This window comes from Bos grunniens, chromosome 20, assembly GCF_055505025.1.
Source record: "Bos grunniens cultivar Pamir isolate PY7600 chromosome 20, Bosgru_T2T1.0, whole genome shotgun sequence".
Classification (NCBI taxonomy): Eukaryota; Metazoa; Chordata; class Mammalia; order Artiodactyla; family Bovidae; genus Bos; species Bos grunniens.
Window position 1 is genome coordinate 20,767,800 of NC_141184.1, and position 21,611 is coordinate 20,789,410.

Here is a 21,611-nt window from a genome sequence, read left to right on the forward strand (position 1 = left end):
AAAGATATTCAGATTGGGAATTTCATAGTTTTTAAAAAAAAAGGAAACATATACAGATAAGTCATTAGGATCAGATCTTGGTTTTTAGTTACCAATTCAAGATATCTTTTTCTTTTAAGATATTCTTTTTATAAATCAGTGGTGTTGCTAATAAGTGTGTGTGCTGCTGCTGCTGCTGCTGCTAAGTCGCTTCAGTCGTGTCCAACTCTGTGCAACCCCATAGACAGCAGCCCACCAGGCTCTCCCCGTCCCTGAGGTTCTCCAGGCAAGAACACTGGAGTGGGTTGCCATTTCCTTCTCCAATGCATGAAAGTGAGAAGTGAAAGTGAATTCGCTCAGTCGTGTCCGACTCTTAGCGACCCCATGGACTGCAGCCCACCAGGCTCCTCCATCCATGGGATTTTCCAGGCAAGAGTACTGGAGTGGGGTGCCATTGCCTTCTCCAATAAGTATGTGTAGTTTACAACAAATTACTCTTATGCAACACTCAGGCACACACAGGTGAAGTCCCCTAGGAGCAACAGACCAGCCCTGGCACCTTGGCAGATGGTGCTTAAGTTGCTTGCAGGTGGTGAAGGTCGGGAAAGATGTTATTTCAAATCCAAGTGACAGACACTTTCAACTCAGAAATTAAAATATCCCACTTATAAATCCCTGCGGTGCAAGAGGCTGCAACCAAAAATCATTCTAAGTCATGTCTCTGTTCTCTATCTCAGTCAAAATGAAATAAAGTGTTAATAGGACTTCCCTTGTAGCTCCATTGGTAAAGAATCTGCCTGCAATGCAGAAGACCTGGGTTTGATTTCCGGGTCAGGAAGATCCCATGGAGAAGGAAATGGCAATCCACTCCAATATTCCTGCCTGGAGAATCCCATGGACAGAGGAACCTGGCAGGCTACAGTCCATGGGGTCTCAAGAGTCATACACAACTTAGCGAATAAACCACCAACACTTTTGTTTAATAGGATTTCCCAGGTGGGATTCATTTGCCTTCAGGAGATGTGGGTTTGATCCCTGAGTCAAGAAGATCCCCTGGAGAAGGAAATGGCAATCCACTCTGATATTCTTGCTGGAAAAATCCCTTGGACAGAGGAGCTTTGTGGGCTGCAGTCCATGGGGTCGCAAAGAGTCAGACATGACTGAGCATGACACAGCTTTGTTTAACAAGCACCTGAGTGTCTTCATTTCATGCCTCTCCTAGGTCTTGGCATTCGCCATATCAGAGGTCATTTAATCAAGAATCCTTTGAAACTTGTGTTAGCTGAATATCTCAAGAGAGCTGATTCCCTTCACTTGGAAGCCCATTTTGACCCCAAGCACCTTAACCTGGGCTGCCTACATTTCCTCCTGTGCTGTCACATAAGATATACTCCACATAAAATAAAGAACATTGACATTGAAAGAGGGGAAAAAAAGATAGGGGGGCTGGTGGGAAACACATTCAGCAACCCAGTCCAGATCTAGGCTCTGTCAAAGTGATTTCTTATTCCATTTTAGTGAAGCAGTGCCAAGCTTTATCATTCTGAGTTCATGTCTTCCCACTGAGGCAAACCACTTGAATTGGTAAGTTGCTTAAAGTATACATGTGCTGTTCACATTGTCACTGTGATTTAAAAAGGAGAGAAGCATTCTGTGGGTGAAATACAACAGAAGTGCAGAGAGGAAGTGGGACCTTGAACACTAAATCGTGTGAAATTAACATTTGCTTGTTCTGGTCATTTCCCCCTCTTTTAATGAGTGGTATGCAGATGCCCTATAGCTGAAAGGGCAGGGTGCTTGGTGATGAAGGTGCCAACTTTATATTATCCTAAATCATTCATTCAAGTTGGCCTCAAAAATAGAAAGAGGGAAAATAGGTCTGATCATCGCAGCTAAATTTGACAAACTGTCACCTACCTACTCTATTACTATGCTACATAATATCACAAAACTTCTGTAAATGTCTTCTGCCTATTAGCATTTTAAAGGGCTTTGTGGCCATCTTACTCTCATTTTGGAGCTAGAGATGTTTCATTATCCTCAATTAAAACTCTCTCAGAAGCAAGATTGGCAAGCGTTTATTTATATATTTTTCTTAGAGGCAACATGGGAGACATGGATTTTGTAAAGCAGGCAGGGTGCTGTTCTGTGCGGCACGGAGAGGCAATGCTGGTTTGGAATAATTCTCCTAATGTGAAGCTAGCCCCATTAAAACATAAACCATAATTGTGGAAAGCAATTTGCTCAGTAGCAGAGAACTAACAGGATTTCTTATTGTCGTTCAATAACAAGGGAGCATGGAGATGCAATGCTGAAAAAGCTCCCCACACTCTTTTAATTTTGTTGAAATGTAATTTTCTTCTGTGAAACCAATGTGAAAAGTTGAAGTCGTTTCTACTACACTCAGAAGCAAGATGCATATACATTTCATGTAAATTAACATTTTCCGACTTCAATAAGTGCCAACATTCTCTCATTCACACATTCCAAAATGTGAATTAATAAAAAGTTAAGCCTATGACACTGAGAATAGAGTAAGCAAATCCACAGCTTAGTTACAAGTTGATGTACTTAAAGTTCTAATGAGTTGCATTATACTTTATACACTGCTTCCCTTTCTCTAACAGTCTTTTTGAACACTGATTGTAGTTCAATAAAAACTTTATAGCAAGTTTGATAAATATCAACAATAAATATATATAAAGTCAATAGCACCATTAATAGAATCCTTCCTGTCTAATAAGGTCAATATCAATAAAAGCATGTGAATATATCAGGTGCTGAGATACTATACATCAGATACTACTAGAGTCAAAATCAATGATGTCAATCAGGGAATCTATTATTATATTATTTATACTTATAACAGTAAATATTTCATCCATATAATTCTATTTCTTTGATTAGGCACAAATCAAATAAATTTTAGACTCTATAAATGATTTTAATGAATTTATAGAAACATTTATACATTTAAAATGTGTTGCTCACTCATCTCTTTTTATGGCCCCATCTAACATGCACAAGTCAAGCTTTATAAAATTTTTCTTTTTTTCTGTTTTTAATGGGAGCACCGTGTAGAGAGATAAGCAATGCTTTGCAACCCATAGTCTACTCAGAGGATAACAAATGCCTTCAGAGCATTTGAAAAGGTGCCTCCTTTACCAATCTGCCCCTGCCCCATGTGTTAAATCACTGCATGGGCTCACATGTACTTTTCGAAGATATCTTCACTTCGCAGCTGGTGAGTTGACAATTTTCATCGCTTCACCTCTTGGCAACAGATGCCTCTCACTTCAGCACAGATGCGGAATATCCACCCATCTCTAACAGTAGCCTTGTATTCTGACTAATTGGGCCAGCAGAGTCATAATTAAGATTTGAATAATTAGATAATGGATATGATTACTTCTGTAATTAATCCTCATATTGTGTCATTGTGATCTGTCTTAGATGATGACCACTGGTCTATATTTAATTTGATCTGAGATCATTAGTTTTAAAAGCATAGCATTGCTACATATATAGCTCACTTCTCTCCCAGGATGAATGTATTCTTTAAAAATATGACACTATGTACAGATACATAGTTTTCATTTTTCAAGTAGATTTTATAGGGATTTGTTGGATGATGAGTAATTATTTTAATTCAATTCATACCTACATTTTTTTAAAGGATGTCACTTTGGTTGCTTCACTGTGTTGTATGACCACATTTTTAAAAAGTAGATATTTTTCCTTTCTCACCAAGTTGATGGTATGATAAAAACTCATATTTAAAAACAAATTGGGAGGAAGGAGAAGGTGGGATGAGTGGAGAGAGTAGCATGGAAGCATGCTACTATCATTTGTAAAACAGCCAATGGAAATTTGCTGTATGACTCAGGGAACTCAAACTGGGGTTCTTTAACAATCTAGAGGGATGGGAAAGGGTGGTAGGTAGGAAGGAGGTTAAAGAGGGAGGAGACATATGTAAACCTAAGGCTAATTTATGTTGCTGTATGGCCAAAATCAAATCAATATTGTAAAGCAATTATCTTTCTATTAAAAATAAATAAATAAATAAAAACAAATTAAGGATGACCCCCTCTTCTCTCTCTTGTCTACAGAGAGCTATAAGGGTTAGTATTTCTTATGATTTGGTGTTAAGGCCCTTCCCTCATCTTTCTCCACAATCTATCCACATCTGTGATTTCCAAAATGTCACATGATAGAAATCTGGTGCTAGAGTCACTGAAAATCAACAATCCCTAGCAGACCTGTTAGGTCTCTCCTCTCTGCTGATCCCTCATGGAAACTGGTCCATCTTGATCCATCACTTTCTCAGGGAAAGATCCCACCAGCTCTGAAAATCAGTGTTTATGCTCACTCTTCATACCTCTTCCTTCTGTAACCATCACACTCTAATCCAACATCGAATAATGCTGACTTTTCTTTCCAAACATTTTTCAAATCTACCCATTTCTCTCCATCATTGCAAAGTGGTAGACTCCCAGTATAATTCTTAAGTAACATAATAATTTGCCTTCTCCCTTTTTGCCCATTTCCAAATGTCCTTCTCCAAAATTCTCACAGCTTCTGCTCACAGGGCTCCATCTCTGTTTGGATCACCCTGGTTTCTCTCGGCCCTTTGATATAGCAGCTGCCCACCTACTGTTGCACGAACTCTTCCACTAACCTGGCGCAGTCTTCTTTTCCTCTCATCTGGTGAACTGCACATCCCTCTATCTCAGTTCAAACCTCCTTTCTTCTAAGAAAGCATCCTTTACCTCTTTATACCACACTGGCCCTTACTTTCTACAATCTCATAGCGCCATGCACATCTCTTTTAGGGCACTTTCCACACTTGTATCTATACATTTTATTGGTGATTATTTTAGTTTATAATTACACTGGATCTAGCCCGGTTTTTGACACACAAGAGGCACTCCATTATTAAATCAATGAATCATAAGATGATATTATACTAAACAAATGTCAAAATATGTAATTAGCAACTAAAGCATGAGAGAGGTCACAGAAGTCAACAGTCTTTAAAGAATATATTCCTTCATATATGTGCTCATGTATTACAAAATTAGTACTCAAGTATTAATATATGGCAAACATGGTACAGGACACCGAGTTCTCAAACAAACTTAAAATATTATCTGAGACTGCATAGCATTTGTAATCTATCAGGTAATACGAATCTGTCAAGAGGAAATTAGGAAGCAATATGGCAAAAGCAATAAAGTACACAATAACTCGTTTGTTTATGCTTCACAGATACTGAGTTTTTTGTTGTTACTGTTTTTACAAATTGAGGGTTTGTGGGTAACCATACATCAAACAAGTGTGTCAGAACCATTTGTCCAACAGCATTGCTCACTTCATGTCTTTGTGTCACATTTTAGTAATTCTCACAGTAGTTCAAACTTTTTCATTATTATTACACTTGTTAGGTTGATCTGTGATCAGTGATCTTTGATGTTCCTACTGCAAAAACATTACAACTCGCTGAAGGCTCAGTTAATGCTTAGTATTTTTTTGAACAATAATGTAACTTTAGGGTATGTACATTGCTTTTTAGATGTGACATCATTGCACACTGAACAGACTACACAATAGTAAAAACATAACTTTAAAATACACTGGGAAATAAAAAACTTTGTGTGATTTGCTTTATTGGGATATTTCCTCTGCTATGATTGTCTAGAACCAAACCTGAAGTATTTCTGAGGTATCCTGCAGATAATCAATTAGGCTGATGGCTGGAGATCAAAGAGCATTCTGGAGAAAGTGATGCTTGTGTTGAGTCTGAAGAGAGAACAGGAAATAGCTAGAAAAGTTTTGGAGGAGCATACGGATAATGTGGAGAAGTGCAGGTGAATTTTTTTTTTAATTTTTATTATTATTATTATTTTTACTTTACAATATTGTGTTGGTTTTGCCATACATCAACATGCATCCACCACGGGTGTACACGTGTTCCTCATCCTGAAGCCCCCTCCCACCTCCCTCCCCATACCATCCCTCTGGGTCATCCCAGTGCACCAGCCCCAAGCTTCCTGTACCCTGCATCGAACCTGGACTGGCAATTCGTTTCTTATATGATATTATACATGTTTTAATGCCATTCTCCCAAATCATCCCCCCTCCCTCTCCCACAGAGTCCAAAAGACTGTTCTATACATCTGTGTCTCTTTTGCTGTCTCGTATACAGGGTTGTCATTACCATCTTTCTAAATTCCATATATATGCGTTAGTATACTGTATTGGTGTTTTTCTTTCTAGCTTACTTCACTCTGTATAATAGGCTCCAGTTTCATCCACCTCATTAGAACTGATTCAAATGTATTCTTTTTAATAGCTGAGTAGTACTCCACTGTGTATATGTACCACAGCTTTCTTATCCATTCATCTGCTGATGGACATCTAGGTTGCTTCCATGTCCTGGCTATTATAAACAGTGCTGCACAGGTGAATTTTAAGCACTGGGGACAGCATGGACAGATGGCACCAGGGGCCAAACTGTTGTTAGGGGAACTTGTCTGCGAGTGGGCACATACATGCATACGTATATGCTTATGTAACAGCCAGTTATTCACAATGACTAAAGGGTGATGCCCAGGGAAAGGAATAGCAAGAGGCACAGGAAGCGGGGGGTGGAGAAATTGGGAGTCTGTCCTATCTCCGTGTCAGGAAGACCAGAGCTAATTTTGTAGATAACAGACCGCCAATGGAGGCTTAAAGCAGAGAAGCGATGAGGCTGACTTTGTAATTTACACAGATCATGACTAGAGACTGACATGAAAGAGAAGAGAATGCAAGCCGGTGTATGGTAGAGGAAGTTGAGTCTCGGCAAGAATGAGCACCTGTATCTAACAGAAAAACAGCAAATGTGCAGACACGGTTACACAGTGAAGACAAACTGAGAACATGGTAGAGAGAGGAAATGTGGAGGAACGTGATCACAATTTAGGAAGATGCTAAATGCATCTTTGCATTTACATGCATTTACATGCATCTTTGCATGTAAAAATGCAAGTTTAACAAATATATTTCATCTTATCTAACTTGCATATTAGTTTTCAATATAAACCTGTTTTGAATATTAAATATGCATACCCATTTGTATGAATGTAAAATCTAATGTGAACAAAACATCTTAAAACTTCCCAAATTTAAGCTTAATGTTTCTATGAGAAAACATATTCAGAATTCCAACCAAGAGCATACAGAAATGTAACAGGGTAACTTGGTTGAAACTAGATTCCAAAGTAATGTTTTTTGAAGCGGTAAATACTAGATGATGGAGAAACTCCTATTTTTTTTATGTTTTCAACAACATATATGCACATATTCCTTCCTTTTGCAGGCTGCTTTCCTAGCCATTGAGGACTATCTATAGATGCATAAGTGACCATTGGGGTAGAGCTCCACATTGTCTGAATACCATCTGGTTTTTAAAAATTATTTTTGAAAATTGGAGTATAATTGCTTTACAATGTTGTGCTTAGTTTCTGCTGCACAAGAAACTTAATCAGTTATACATATTCACATATCCCCTCCCTCTTGAAGCTGCCTCCCACAGACCCATCACACTCTTCTAGGTCATCACAGAGCACCAAGCTGAGTTTCCTGTGCTATACAAGAGCTTCCCACTAGCTATTTATTTTACACATGGTAGTGTATATATGTCAATGCTACTCATTTTTTTTAATATATACACGATAGAAGAAGGTAATTGTTCTATTTTTATTAGGGACTAGAGATAGATTTTTTTCAGGTCTGTTGTTGCTTCTTTGAATTTTTTTTTTTTGTATGTATATACATTTATTTAACCTGCTGAATGTAATAGGTGCGTTCTTGAGGAGACCTCTTTTTTTGTGAGTGTTCAGGTGTTCATGTAGCTATTTTGTAGGAGCAAAGATTCAAGAGGATTGCTGAATGACCAGCAAACTCCACTGCACACTTTCACTGCAGAAGAGAATGAATATGAGATTGGTTTGGTCCAGTTCAACTGTGACATCCTGCACAAGGTGTCATTTAAGAATGACTAACATAGACACAATTGATGTAGGACTGTTTTCTTCTCATTTTTTTCTATTTCGAATAGTTTGGTGGGAGGAAGCAAAAAAGAATTTTTTTTTTTAATTGAAATGAGTGGACATTCTCACAGATTTCCATTAGAACTTGGAGATGAGGATGTGGATTCCAAAATGAAAGCCCAGGGTGGAGTCTGGAGTTCTGTCTCTGTTGCTTTGCTGCAGCTGGGTCCAGGCCTCTGTGAGGGAAGAGGTAGTGGAATATAGTCCAGTAGGGAGAAGAGAGCTGACTCCTGGATGATGACAAGTGAGGGTTCACAGAGATGAAACTTTCAGGCTCCAGTCCTGCAGCCTTCAGAGCAGACACATTGTCTGGCTCCTGGATTATATCTTCTGCATCCTACTCTTTCCACTGTGTCTTTACTCTATGAAAGCATCTTGCTACTTGGTCTACATGCTCTGTGTGACCTTAGTGAGTAGCCTGACCTCAAGCTGTAAGTATGAAGCAATAAAGGAAGGACAGTGTGCTTTTCCTGTGTCTTCACTTGTGTGAGCAATGAGACCCAGACAGAGGACAGTGTTGTCCAGAGGAGTTGTGATCCCCAGGAGACTTCAGCACAATGGTCTCCTCAGGAAGAAGGCAGGAGGTCAGAGAGGGAAATAAGAGAGTCTTGTTTTGAGGGCCCGAGCCAGCACCTTGGGAGCTTTCACCAACAACTAGGGAAGACTTTGAGTGTCTGAGGTGCAGGAATTAAGGCAGTACCATCATAAAGGTGGTACTTGATGAAAATATGATCCTATTTTAATATCCCAGGCTTAGATATTTGCTTTTTCATGGGTGTCTATCAAAGCTAGCTTTCTATTCACTGAGTAAACAGTGGCTTTCTTAGCTTGAAATTATTACAGACCCTGGAAATCAAGGTTTTATCTAGGACACTGATAACTCTAAAATCTGGAGAGGTTGAAATAACCCATGGGGAATGCCAGCAAAATATGGGGACCTGGGCCACCCAGTTAATGTAATTCTTGCTAATATCCACAGTGGCAGGTGCATTGCTAAGTCAGGTGCATTGCTAAGCACATTTATTATGGCATCTCATTGTATAGCAACCTTTGAGGTCATGAATATTACCTGAATTATGCTTGAGAAGGATACCAGGTCCTTAAAAAGTGAAGAAAATTCCCTAAGTCTGCACAGATCATGGTCAGATCAAAATTTCAATCTGCTGAACTGAAAAATGCATTCTTTTTAATCATTATTACATCACTATCCTTTTTAGATATACTTTGAAATCCTAGATATGCTTCCTGGTGACCTCTTTAAGCTTGGGAAGGCAAAGAAAAACAAAAACAATTATTATTGTTTTCTTTGAACAATAGCTGCTGCTGCTAAGTCGCGTCAGTCGTGTCTGACTCTGTGCGACCCCATAGACAGCAGCCCAACAGGCTCCTCTGTCCCTGGGATTCTCCAGGCAAGAATACTGAACAATAGCTACTTATCAGCTATTATGATAGGCACTTTTTACATATGGTGTCTCTGTCTCATACTTACATACACCCACCCAATCACATTTTCTCAGTGTTAACCTGTTGACTTTCCAGGTGGCTCCAGTGGTAAAGAATCCGCCTGCCAATGCAGGAGACACAAGAGATGTGGATTCAATCACTGGCTCGGGAATATCCTCTGGAGGAGGGCATGGCAACTCACTCCAGTATTCTTGCCTGGAAAATTCCATGGACAGGGCAGCCTGTTGCGCTATAGTCCCTTGGGCCACAAAGAGTTAGACACAACTGAGTGAGCACAAAACACATACAAACCTGTTGATAATAATAAAAAAAGGAGTATACATTCTTGTTGATAAGATTTAACTCTAGATGTCTGGATGGAATTAAAAAAGAACATAATAACATGATACATGTTTCTTTGCATGTTATATTACAGATGTCCTGTGGAAACAGAGTGTATGCATGTATGTGTTTATATATATACACTTACATATATAGAGAGAGAGAGGAAGAAAATATATGTTTATATATATGTGTGTATATGAATGAATAAAAGTTCACATATGCATACATGTGTAACCATGCATGTGTACATATGCATATATACTTATATATACATTTATATTTTATATATCTATATATAATATAGATATACTTTATTGATCTTAAAGAAAAGTTAGAATTTTCTCTAGCTATCGATAGTGTTACATTCCAGGTAGTATCTTGTAAGCAGGTCACAGATATTAATCACTTGAATTGACCTCAAGTAGTTGGAATAACTTGGACTTCCCTTGTGGCTCAGCAGAAAAGAATCAGCCTGCAATACAGGACCCACAGGAGACTTGGGTTCAATACCTGGGTCAGGAAGATCCCCTGGAGAAGGAAATGGCAACCCACTCCAGTATTCTTGCCTGGAGAGTCTCATGGACTAAGGAGCCTGGCAAGCTACAGTCCATGGGGTTGCAGAATTGGACACAACTGAAGCGACTGAGCGTGCAGGCAAGGGTGGAAGAACTTAGCTCTCAACCCCCTTACGTGTTCCTATAAAAATGGATATCTGAAAACGGAATAAGAGAATTTACTTCAACATGCAAATCAGTCCTCAGATGACTCCTGAAGCATCTTCAGCCTAGTTTAGGCTTCTCTGTTTTTATCACTTCCTCTCTTCCTCAGTGTCAAGTACCTTTGAGTTTGGGAGGCATGGTTATTCCTGGCTGGGTCTTCTCTCCCGTTGATTACCTCAGGCAAGAGACCTTTCCTTTTTCTCACCAAAACTTAGTGTTCCAAGTGGATTCGTCTCATTTTCTCAAGGCCAATCAGATAAAAACATACCATGATGAGATACTGATTAGCAAGAATCTGCTAGTTGCATGTATAACTCAAGGGCCTTTATTATTGCAATGTAAAAGTGGAAATAACCTTAGGAAATGTAGTTTTCATCAGAGACCTCAAGGCAGAGGATTTGGAAGATAAGTAGCTTCCAGTAGTGTTAACTTATATTCTGTTTAGGCGACTCTTTTGTTTCATTCTAAATTGTTTTTTATTGCTTTTTATGAAAGCATGTATTCCCACTTCCAAAGGGCCCTAAGCTGGACTGGTCCATAGAGAGGCCTGCTGACCTCAAACTCACCTTAAAACAATGCTCAAACAGAGGAAACTCACTACACTAGGATGAGAAGATGACATCAGAAGCAGGCAGCTTGCCCAAGATGCTGATCTGACTTTTATGATCATTTATAATGTTTTCTTGATTCCTTGGACCTATGCCTATCAATCACATGTTTTCTATCATGGACATGATTCTATGCTAGTTTAAAACTCAATCCAGTTGTTGGGTTGTGGCCAATTACCTGTGCCTATTACTTCTGGGCTACCTTGGTGGATTTTCTGTTCTTTAGGGCTCTGATTGGATACCCTCTAGGAAATTTGTTTTAGATGAGTGTTCAGTCCTGTTCTATCTATTCATAATAATTCTAGATGGGATCCTCTCACCTGGCCAATTAAAAATACCTGCTCTGAGGTTGGCCATAGATTTGAGTTTTCTCTTCAGTTCGGTTCAGTCGCTCAGTCATGTCTGACTCTTTGTGACCCCATGAATTGCAGCATGCCAGGCTTCCCTATCCACCACCAACTCCCGGAGTCTACTCAAACTCATGTCCATCAAGTCAGTGATGCCATCCAGCCATCTCATCCTCTGTCATCCCTTTCTCCTTCTGACCCCAATCCCTCCCAGCATCAGGGTCTTTTCCAATGAGTCACCTCTTCGCATGAGGTGGCCAAAGTTTTCCTTTAGGGTCATTTAAACTCAATTGGAGTGATGAGTTAAGTCTCAATAAAAAATTAACTTCTCATCTATTAAAAGGAAAACCCTGACAGTTATGGGGAGGATCAACATAGTTAACACCAGGTATGGTCATTTAAGTTTAAAGGCTCCTCTATGTTGGGAATGGTTAAATCATACTAAAAATGATCAACCTGGTACTTATGAGACAAGGCTGCGTGCTTTATGAAGTATGCCTGTTATTACCCTTAGAGAGAGTGACTGGTATGGAACTCAGTGGATTTGTGGCACTAATTTATGGCCTTGACGTCTACTGGGATGATATGAAAGTGTAGCCTGGGATTCCCAAGAATTTAAGGTCATACATGTTAACAAATTACAGGTAACCCCAACCAATCTACCATTGGTATGATCCCAATGGGTCAAAGATCTATATTCTACTGGTATGACCATTTAGCAGCTTGTGTGTGTGTGTGTGTGCACCTTTAATGGGGTTGGAGGATAAAATTGACCACCATCTAAGCCTTGACAACTTTCATAAGCTTTAAATGGTAGTAACTGGGCTATTAGCCTATTGAATTCTGAGATCTCTATGATGAGAAAGGCAGTGCTACACAACTGCAAGACCTTTGACACCTTACAGCATCTCAGGGAGATATCTGTGCTATAATCCAAACTGAATGCTGCATTTTTGTATCTGATAAATCCTTTAATGTAACACATTTGAGCCACATGAAAAATCAGACTTCTGCTCTGAGTGACCCATTCCCTAGTCTTGACAATCTTTAAAAAAGAAAACTGGTGTGGGAGGCTCATGGCTAAAATATTTCCTTTTAATTCCACTAATGTTATTAAGTATACCATTTATATTTTGCTTGTTTCACAAGATCATTATTTCTTGTATTACCAAGTATATGACTGAGCCTTCAACGGAAATGATGACTAGACTTGAAGCAGCTGATCAAATGTATAGTTTGATATATGATCAATGATTGTAATAGTGTAACTCTAGAAGGCAATGGCAACCCACCCCGGTACTATTGCCTGGAAAATCCCATGGACGGAGGAGCCTACCATGGACTGAGAAGCCTAGTAGGCTGCAGTCCATGGGTTGCTAAGAGTTGGACACGACTGAGCGTCTTCACTTTCACTTTTCACTTTCACTTTTCACTCTCATGCATTGGAGAAGGAAATGGCAACCCATTCCAGTGTTCTTGCCTGGAATCCCAAGGATGGGGGAGCCTCGTGGGCTGCCGTCTATGGGGTCGCACAGAGTTGGACATGACTGAAGCGACTTAGCAGCAGCAGCAGCAGCATTGGTAAAGCGTCCTTATTTCAGGGTCCTCGTCTAAAATGTGATATTATTAGCACTTTTTCCTAAGATACATCTGTCCAGTTAAAAGTTTGAGGTGGTTATTTCATTTGTGCTTCAAACTCTGTCTTACACAAAATCATTATTTTTAAAATTTACATAGTATCAAAACAAGTATGGGATTTCTGGTTTATACCTTTATATGCATCTTGCAGAAAATTCTTAACATGTTTCTTCATTTTTTTACGTATCTGGGTGAAATCAGTTTGAAACCTCTAGAAGATTTTGCATGGTGCTCTTCACTTGCAAATTGGTGAGACAAAATCCATTATGATAATAAAAATAACCTAATAGCATGTTATTTTCTTTACAATAAAAATCAGTCAATACTATTTGAAAAGAAAAGAAACAAATTATTTATAATTATAACAAAGTTCTTAGCTAACCATGTGGTGTATATAATTTTTAATTATTTAAGAATCATACAAAAAAAAAGAAAAAGAATCATACTACAAGTGTCTGTCTGTCTCTATCCATGTAGATGCCATTCATATCCAGATGGCCATTTCCAGACTTCAGACACCTACATTTTTCACCTCTTGTCAGTCAATCCCCTCTCAAAAAGCATTCATAATGTTGCCTAAGTGAATAATGCTATGACACTTTTACTCTTTCATTGTACTTTCATTTTATATAATTACCAAAAATGTTGAAACTAGACTTCAAATTTATTTTACACACCAAATGATCTTTTATGAACATGATATAGAGATGATTACTGCATAATCTGACAATTTATCTATTAGAAAATGTTGGAAACAGGCATTTTTGACATTCTTAAATATTTTTATTTTTATGGCAAAATCATAACTAATGCCAAAAGAGCAGAATGCCTAACAAACTGTGTCTGCTATTTAAATTATATCCAGCAACCTAAATGCTAAGCTCCTTCCATCTGCATGTGTTGTTATGTTTTTTGTCAGATTTAGATAAGTAGCTCCAGGACCTAGGAAAAGCCTATTTTTTTTAATTACTATTTCACTTCAACATTTCTGCTATATTTAGCAAGTAGTTTACACACAAAACTCAAGGCTGATGCTTGAAGGTATACTTTTACTTTCATAGACAATGGCTCCATATGGACAAAAATACTTTTAATTCTGGAGTTTCCTCTTAGAAAGCCAAACCTATGAAATATTTCAATGAGTGTAATGTTGGCAGGGTCACCCTTCTTTGCAACTTCAGGATTTTGAAATGTTTACCAAACTTGACAAGTTTTATTATTTATTTGGTAAAGCAAGCAAAAGGAAAAGGGGGTCTAATTTTTGTATCTGGTGTGGATCAGAGGAAAGAGAGCGCATGGTCTCTCAAGAACTCCATGCTATACCCTGAGAAAACTATAATTGAAAGAGATGTATGTACCCCAATGCTCATCGAAACACTTTTTACAATGGATAGGACATGGGAGCAACATAGATGTCCATCGACAGATGAATGGATACAGAACTGTGGTATGTATATGCAATGGAATATTATTCAGCTATAAAGAACACATCTGAGTTGGTCTTAATGAGGGGGATGAAGCTAGGGCCTATTGTGCAGAGAGAAGTAAGTCAGAAAGAGAAAGACAAATATTGTATTTCAACATAAGTGTATGGAATCTAGAAAGGTGGCTCTGATGAACCTACGTGCATGGCAACAGTGGAGACGCAGACACGGAGAACGGACTTATGGAAATAGCAGGGGAATAAGAGGGTGGGACAAATTGAGAGAGAAGCATGGGACATATACATTACCATCTGTAAAATAGATAGCCACTAGGATTTTGCTGTATGACATAGGGAGCTCAACCCAGTGCTTTGCGACAACCTAGAGGGTGGGATGGGGAGGGAGATGAAAGGGTGATTCAAGAGTGAGGAGACATATGTATACCTGTGTCTGATTCATGTTGATGTATGGCAGAAAAAAACTCAATATTGTAAAGCAATTATCCTCCAATTAAAAAAAAAAAACAGTATAATAATCCCTAAAAATAAAAGAACTCTATCAAAAAAAAAAAAAAGAACCTCAATGCTGCAATGTGTCCAAAAGGGGAAAATGGACAATTGCAGAACCGAGATGGCACTCCATTCCAGTACTCTTGCCTGGAAAATCCCATGGACAGAGGAGCCTGGTGGGCTGCAGTCCATGGGGTCGCTAGGGGTTGGACACGACTCAGTGACTTCACTTTCACTTTCCTGCATTGGAGAAGGAAATGGCAACCCACTCCAGTGTTCTTGCCTGGAGAATCCCAGGGATGGGGGAGCCTGGTGGGCTACCGTCTATGGGGTCGCACAGAGTTGGATACGACTGAAGCGATTTAGCAGCAGCAGCAGACACAAATTGTGTAGGAAGCACTATAATACCAAGGATGCAGCATCTGGGCACCATCAATAATTCATTTTCTTTTCACATGGAAGAGAATTTTACCTTGCTTATTGACCGACACCTACTTTTCAGAAGCAGCTGAAAGTGGTTTAAAAGTTAATATTTGATTTACACGGTTCTAAGATATGGGTGCAGAATTTATCTATGAGTACAGAATTCTACTTAAACTAGGGAATATTTTCCCAGTTCAGCTTCTCCAAAGATTAAATGAGTTACTTTAGGAAGCAAACTATGTTAACTTTCTAGCTTCTACTGAAAGAAGAATCACCAAACTTCTTGAGCAGGATGCTACAATGGACACACAAACAAAAGATAGGGAAGAGGCTCCATGTCACAGGTCATAAAGAGGTAAGAGAGGTACACAACACAAGAGTTTCTAAAAAGTGAACCTAGAAAGTACCGGAAGAGAGTGGGACTGCGAAAGGGTTGGTAGCTTCATAAGTTAGTATATTGTTCAAGAACACTTGTAACACACCATTAGGCCATCATTACACAATAAGCTTTGTTTCTCCAAAGGAATCACTGTGATACTTATATTAGTTGCCTAGTTTGTGTTGTCTGTGCTCACTCTTCGCTGCCTAAAAGTGGGGTGATGTCCACCTCTCCCCATGCCTGCAGACCACAGCATAATTGGGTCTTTTCTTTTTCTAAAATATCAGAAAAACAAAATAACATAGCATCCAGTAGACAAAAAAAAATTCTGATGTCTAATTATATGTTTGAGTAGATATAGAATCATGGATATTATATTTTCTGACAAGAAATATTTCTCTATTATTTTATTTTATTTTTTTCTATTATTTTAATATGATATTCCTCCTTAGACACTAGTAACAATATTTATTTTGGTGTTATGCTTCTCTCTGCCTTTTAAATGTTTACCTTCGGGACCACTGGGGGAAAAATTATATTTGGTAAATCTGCATTAAGAATCACTTCTTTCACTGACAAGATATTTAAAATATCATTTATGCCTTGTGAAGGCTTTTAGAAAAATCCAGAGACCTAGACCCAGATGACCCAAACTGTGTTTCTGCAAGGACTGCAATTTCCTTTTGAGGATTATGTTTCCAGGGAAGATTGCTTCCAAATATCTGTGAGAGAAATACTTTCCAGGATTAATGCTGTTGTTTACTCTATATTGATTTTCATAGCATCTCACCTCATCTCATATAAAGGACAAGCAATAAAGCACAGTTTAATTATGGTAATATTAAACATAACAGTGAAATCATTCCTTAAACATGTAAGATCAAAGTGTATCTTCAGGATGTGCTTTTTGACAACTGATTCTCAAGTATAGTCAATTTCTATTGTTTGTTCTACCAGTTATTTTCCTTTAAAGATCAAAAAGCCTAAGAATAAGAATCAGAGTAGTTCCCCTGCCCCCAAACATCATCTATTTATGAAATAAGAATGTAAGAGTAGTCCTGTGAAGAGAATGGACTTTTGAGTTGAAATATGCGTGTTCATTGATCACAAGTGGATAAGAAATGTCACCAAGTTATTACACAGAAAGGCGCTGATTGAAAATAGGTGACCTTTACCAAACGTGTGTGAACAACTTTTACTATTCATTAAAGTATAAGATATCTTCGTAGTCCATAAGATGTATGAAACATATTAAATAATATCAGTGGTTACTGGCATGGCAAATTTTTTAATTAATCAAACTGTTCCTCTACATTTGTGTTTTTTGACATTTCATAAAGGTGACATGGAGGTGCAAATTTCTCTTCAGAATGGCAGAAACTTAACTACCCAAGTGGAAGAAAGAAGCTTATGAATAAACTATTGTTCTTGAATTCAGAGAATTATATTACCTGTCCTTGTTTACAAAGAATTTATATATGTTAGTGTCTGTCACCAGGAATACAATAGTGAATAAAACTCCTGTAGACACTGCCATGGAAGAATTTGGAATTTTACATTATTCAAGGGTGTAATGAGTTCTGAGATTGGAGTAGAAGGGGAATAAAGTTCATTACAGAAAATGGAGGAGGAGCACTTTACTAGACAAATAGGGGTTGAAAACTATTTCGATGAAGTGACGTCTTGTGCTCTTCAGGTCAAGAGATCTAGCCAGGCAAAAAGCTAACTTAATATGTTGGGTGGTGGACATGAAATCTCAGGAATAAGGAATCAAAGGCGGCTGGGAAACAGGCTGCTAGGGGTTAGGTGAGACTAGAGATTTGCAGCACCCAGAACATCCATAAAGATGGATGTTTCATGAAGGGTGCGATGATATCCTAGAAGAAAGGCGACATTCCAAGGGAAATCTTGTATTTTTTTTAATAGGCTCTTTTTTTTTTTTTTTTTGTCATTGTTTGCTTTTTTTTATTTGAAGGGAAAGAAAGTGAAAGTTGCTTAGCCACGTCCACCTCTTTGTGACCCCAGGGACTATACAGCCCATGGAATTCTCCAGGCCAGAATACTGGAGTTGGTAGCCTTTTCCTTCTCCAGGGGGTCTTCCCAACTCAGGTATCAAACCTAGGTCTTTTGCAGGCAGATTCTTTACCAGCTGAGCCACAAGGGAAGCCCTTTTTATTTAAACTTATTTTTAATTGGAGGGTAATGGCTTTACAATATTGTTCTGGTTTCTTCTGTATTATCAACATGAATTAGCCATAGGTTTACACATATCCCCTCCTCCTTGCGGAGAAGGCAATGGCAACACACCCCAGCACTCTTACCTGGAAAATCCCATGGACGGAGGAGCCTGGTAAGCTGTAGTCCATGGGGTCGCAAAGAGTCAGACTATTTGAGTCAGACTGAGCGACTTCACTTTCACTTTTCACTTTCATGCATTGGAGAAGGAAATAGCAACCCACTCCAGTGTTCTTGCCTGGAGAATCCCAGGGACGGCAGAGCCTGGTGGGCTGGCGTCTATGGGGTTGCAAAGAGTCAGACACATTGAAGTGATTTAGCAGCAGCAGCAGCAGCCTCCTCCTTGAACCTCCTTCCCACTTCTCACCCCATCCCACCCCTCTAGGTGGTCAAGAGCAATTGATTTGGGTTTCCTGAGTCATACAGTAAATTCCTACTGACTATCTAATTTCACACATGGTAATATACATGTTCCCATGCTACTTTCTCACTTTGTTCCACCCTCTCCTTCCTCCAAGGGAAATATTTAACACAGAAGTCATGTGATCAAGACTGTCAGAGAGGTCAGTCTTCTGGGATTAGGGAACATTACTGTGTGAAAAAGAGTTTAACATAGAGATCATAAGCAAGGAACAGATGATGGAGGTGTGAAATATGGGGAGGCAAGGATGAAAATCCAAGTGAGAAAGATTTAAAGATGAAGATTGAAAGGACCAGATGTTCGCTGAATATGTAAGATGCAAAGGCAAAGATGAGAGCTGGGTTTCTAACTTGGCCTACTGGGTAGGTTGGAGTATCATTTGCTGAGCTGCTAAAGACAGAATAGTATGATGGGAAGATGCAGTGATCCCTTCTTCCTTCCCCACCTTCTTTTCTTCCTCCACATCCTGCTTCCTTTCTTTCTTTCCTTTAACATATCATAAACAGCTATATTAAAGATATGTATCTAGATACTGAGGCTTAAGAAGTGAATAAAACAAGACTTCTATCTTCATAGAGATTATGGTTCCAACTGGAGAAACTACCACCGGACAATAAGTGGTACCTACCAGACCAACACTAAGGGGAAAGAAACAAAAAGGATGATTTGGGGTATAATGGTAAGACAAAAACTGTGAGTAAAGGACATCTGCTATTTAATTTTGGCTACAGTTAACAATGACAACACCACAAAGTAGTCCACAAAATAAGCAGCTTCTGCTGGAGTAATACCTAGTATTCTACCCATGGAATGAAAGGGTTAACATGTTAGCCTGCTAAGAATGTCAGGGTTATCAAATTTAAATAGTTCAATTTGAATTTGATTGCCCTGCAAATGTCCAGACAAGAATGGAGGTTTTTCTATTAGGTCACAGTCCAGAGGTAGGAGAGTGTAAATTCTACTCAATGTCAAAATAAGTAGGTATGGTCATTCATAAACCCTGCCATTTTTCCTAAACCCAGGAAATGAAATAAATTTGCTCACCTAATCCTGCAAAACAGAGTCCCTGAACGTCACATATGGATACATCCTTGGCCCATTTCATGCTCATTCAACCTCTGGTTTAGTTTCGAGTCCTGCTTGTGAACTTTTACAAACCCTTGGTATAACATTTTAGGAGTATCTTATTCTCTCTTCCTTCAGCCCACCAAATCTAATTTTCTTCCTGATATATTTTTGTTTTCATTTATATATATATAAATGAAATATATATATATATATATATACACACACATACATACATACATATATACTCAACTTGAAGTAGTGAAAATATAATGCAAAATTCAGAATAAAGCATCAAGAAATCTGTCTCTCACATTATTAAAATTCTTAAATGAGCTCCCATTATTCCTGGGTTGAAATTCAAACACTTTACATAGACAAATGTGAAGTTGCCTCTTCTTACACATACAACACTTCATCATAACATTATGTCAAACTAATGCGGTTCTGGAGGGGGCTCAGGAGTTTTCTGTGTCTTCTGGACATAGTGCCATGCCCAGTAGTAGCTTATAACCCTTCCCCTTCTGTCTTAATTCCAGCTATCCTTTCATTTACAACTCAGGAAACTACTATTAAGTTTTCCATGTCCACTCCAAGTTAAGTCAGGAGCTCTCTCCCGGCAGTAATGACATCTTCTACATATCTTTCATGATTACATACCAGAGTGTGTTATAATTGGTCTTTCTCTTGTCTGCTCCCTGCTACTAATGGGAAGAGTATGCTATTCAGAGGAATTAGGACTTGTCAATATGTGTCCATAGCAGCTAGCAGAGTGCCTGATACCTAAGAGGTACACACTAAAACTAAGTACATTAAGTGGACGAATGGAGGACTTTGGGGAAACATGCTTGAAACTTACCCAGTCCTAAGAAAAGCAAAACTCTCATTATTTAGGTAGTTGCCTTAATCATAACATACAGCCCCTATAACAGATTAGTTTGGAATATCCGTTCACTTTTTGTTCAGTAGATATTTTCTGAAAATGTACTCTATGGTAGGCTCTATTTTTGGCACTGGTAAGCAGCTATAAACACAAGAAAAAAAAATAACAACAACAAAAATCCCTGCCCTCATGCAGCTTACATTCTAATATCTAATGAGGGGCAGGGAGACCAAAAAAAAAAAAAATCAAATAAATTTAAAAGTTTACATTTAATTAATTGCTAGGCATTCTAGAAGAAAACAATATAGAAGAATAATGGGGGAAAATATGGGCAGGTTTTCAATTTTAATAATATTAATATAAGTTATCCAAAATTTGTGTCCATACTAATAACATATATTTCCCTTTGTCCTTTGTAGATTTGAGTAAGAACAAAGAAATTTGGCAGTTGGGAATAAAAAGAGATAAAAGGTTAAATAGGTGAGAGAGCTGAAACCTGTATCCTTGCCATTTACTTTTGGGAGAGAAGAAAAATTGAAGTGACAAATAATGAAGCTTTAGGACTGCATTCCTAAGATGAAGAGAACTGAAATGCTATTTGAGAAGTCAGCCTTTTGTGATGAGTTTGGAACCCTGGTATAGAGCTATCCCGGGTAGTGCTAAAGTCAAAAATTTCTACCCATTGAGAAGTAGAATTGGAAAAGCAATGATCACCCTGCTCCTTCTGAACTGCAAAGAATGAAATATGTTGGCGATGCTTTGAATTAAATACTGTTCGTGTGTGTGTGCTAAGTTGCTTTAGTCATGACTGACTCTTGTGATCCTATGGACCATAGCAAGTGTTAGCAAAGAATTAAGCATGTTAGCAACATGCTAGAAACACATAGCTTGGGACTTCACTGGTGGTCCAGTGGTTAAGAATCTGTTTTGCAATGCAGGGGACACCGGTTCCATCTCTGCTCCGGGAACTAAGATTCCCACATGCACAGAACAAAGTCCAGTCAACACAACTAGAGTCCATGTGTCACAACTAAGACACAATGCAGCCAAATAAATAAGTAGATATTAAACGGAAATATGCTGCTTTATAGAACTTTATA

At 38.5% G+C, this 21,611-nt stretch overlaps 1 protein-coding gene and 1 long non-coding RNA gene across 3 annotated transcripts in view; one reads left to right on the forward strand and one right to left on the reverse strand.

The window, feature by feature from the left end:
* The window catches only part of CDH12 (cadherin 12), a 1,181,755-nt gene that overhangs the window by 457,586 nt on the left and 702,558 nt on the right, over positions 1-21,611 (reverse strand). The window lies entirely within an intron of this gene.
* On the forward strand, positions 1,351-21,303 carry LOC147350152 (uncharacterized). Its single transcript, XR_015149190.1, has 3 exons — positions 1,351-1,563; positions 19,140-19,242; positions 20,931-21,303. It is a non-coding gene; the product is annotated as an uncharacterized LOC147350152 (long non-coding RNA).